At 32.2% G+C, this 2500-nt stretch overlaps 1 protein-coding gene across 5 annotated transcripts in view; it reads left to right on the top strand.

Moving 5' to 3' along the window:
- Window positions 1–2500, top strand: part of Orp8 (Oxysterol-binding protein-related protein 8) — a 732808-nt gene that overhangs the window by 378601 nt on the left and 351707 nt on the right. The window lies entirely within an intron of this gene.

Genomic DNA, 2500 nt, shown 5'->3' with positions numbered 1-2500 from the left:
TAGAGTCAGGATAATTACTTTCTTTTATGTTTAGACGAAAATAATTTTTTTGGTGGAAGTTGTTCACGGTTTTGTATTTCATCTTTCCTGAAAATATACGAAAATGAAAATGAAAAATCAGTTCACACACTAACGTAGGCTACGCGAGAGAAGAGAATATCATTAGATGGATAAATAACTTATTTGAATAAATTAAGATCATAGTAATAAGAATGAATAAATTAAGATCATAGTAATAAGAATGAATAAATTAAGATCATAGTAATAAGAATGAATAAATTAAGATCATAGTAATAAGAATGAATAAATTAAGATCAGTAACAAGATCATAGTAATAAGATAGGGTTAATACATCAGTGCTCAAGAATATTGTATTTACGGGTTTCCGCTTTGTTAATACTGTCAAGAACCCTGTAACGGGGCGAGAGGTCAACTGTAGGCATTACTTCATTATCTTTGCAGGGTTCATCAGTCCCTATCTGCACTTGCTTTATGATCCTACATTTGACTTCGTTCTTACTCCCTTTCTTCCTTGCTGTGCAGCTTCTACTAAATCTGTTTCATATTGTAACTGCAAAATGTTAAGCGTTGAAAACGCTTCCAGAATAAAATTACAGAAAGATCATTGCTCAGAATGCATATGTAACGTTTTAAGAGCTTCCGTTTTCAAGAGGAAACTGAAGACTTTCTTGTTTTTTTGAGGATATCGATAATGTGGACTTGGTAATAAACGAGCAATATGCGGTGTGAAGTGCTGAATGCCTTGGAATGTATACGATAGAATTAATTACGAAAGGTCCCTTAGAGAGTAGGCTTCCCCTGCAATATAGGACCAGAAAAGTATCCCTTAAGGTTGCACTAAATGGCCTCACATGCCCCAGCGCTGGTCTTTTATATACCAAAGACATGAATCCATTATTGCCATAAAGCCTGATTAGCAGTTTCACAATGATGGAGATAAAGACTTCATTCCTATTGGAACCTCTGATGCACTGGGATGACCTCGGAAGGTGTCAATGTCACAAACGTCACACGGTGTACTGTAGCCATTAGTAAAGGGTATTTGCAGACCTATATATATATATATATATATATATATATATATATATATATATATATATATATATAAATATATAAATATATAAAGCCCAATGGAGAAGTATTGAAAAAGTCTCAAGATAGAGACGACGCGAAATCTAACCTAGGCCCTTTGCGTCAATGGGCGTAGGAGTTGATGATGATTATATAGATACACACACATTATATATATATATATATATATATATATATATATATATATATATATATATATATATATATATATATATATATATATATATATATATATATATATATATTGTTTTCCGTCCAAGTTCTCTTTGGTTTTTATCCAGTTCCGGTTTTGTTGCTAAATGACCCCGGTGGTCCCTGTTCAGGGAAAGATTACGTAATTCCATTAGTGAAGACCTCTGTCGATGGGGGAGAACAATCATTTATAGTCCATGAATTGTCTGACTAATGAATATCACTTGTTTATTGAATGTGTAAAAAGAAAATAAAACATATCTGTGTTTGGTTAAGTTTGTTAACTTTTGCTTTAAAATTATTTTTTTTTGATCGAGAATAATAAATATATATATTTTTATATTACATGGCAAATAAAGTTTTATGACCAAGATATTCTTTTTATATTACATAGAAAATTAAGTTTTATGACTAATTGTGTTTCTTTTGTTTATATGAACTGCATTAATCATTAGTATGATTTAATGCATTTATTTTTTAAATCTTGAAAGCAGTCTTTTCCTATTTATACAGCATTTTCGTCTTATAGTTCTTGGTTCTACGTAACTTTAAGTGATCTCATTAATTAGTTTGTTGGGAGTCATTTTTCTTCAAGTTATGTAGATTTAATCAATTGTAAACAGAAGAAGCGACAAGATTGATTGATTGATATGTGGTTTTCTGGCATCCTGACATCTAAGGTCATTGAAACCGATATCGTTTATTGTAAATAAGAAAAAAAAATATAGAATAATAAAAGTATATTCAAAAACCATAAAAGCAAAAATGTCGTTTTAAAAGTTAAATATCAACTACAAGAAAATTAATAAAATCCCGTAGTTATAATCCAACGTTTTTCCATTCGTCTTCTCTTTGAGGCCACGAAGTTCTGAGACCTAGATGATTTCTTCTGCCGGTTCATTGATAAGTGAGGGGGTTATAAAAGCCCCCTCCTCCGGGGGGGGGGGGGGTGAAGAAAAGGCTGTTGGCATAACTCCAATGGATAAGAATCGGAGGAGGAAGCAAATGGTCGCTGAAGAAGAAGAAGAAGAAGAAGAAGAAAAGGGTTAAGAGGCCTACAATATCACAGTTGTATAGGAGAGGAATAGGAGTGAAATCATTTACAGAGCTAAATTATTATTCTCTCTCTCTCTCTCTCTCTCTCTCTCTCTCTCTCTCTCTCTCTCTCTCTCTCATGCTGTTTATATATGAACAT

This window comes from Palaemon carinicauda, chromosome 4 (genome assembly GCF_036898095.1).
Source record: "Palaemon carinicauda isolate YSFRI2023 chromosome 4, ASM3689809v2, whole genome shotgun sequence".
Classification (NCBI taxonomy): Eukaryota; Metazoa; Arthropoda; class Malacostraca; order Decapoda; family Palaemonidae; genus Palaemon; species Palaemon carinicauda.
The sequence above is the reverse complement of the archived record's forward strand: the minus strand, read 5'-3'. Positions and strand labels throughout refer to the sequence as shown.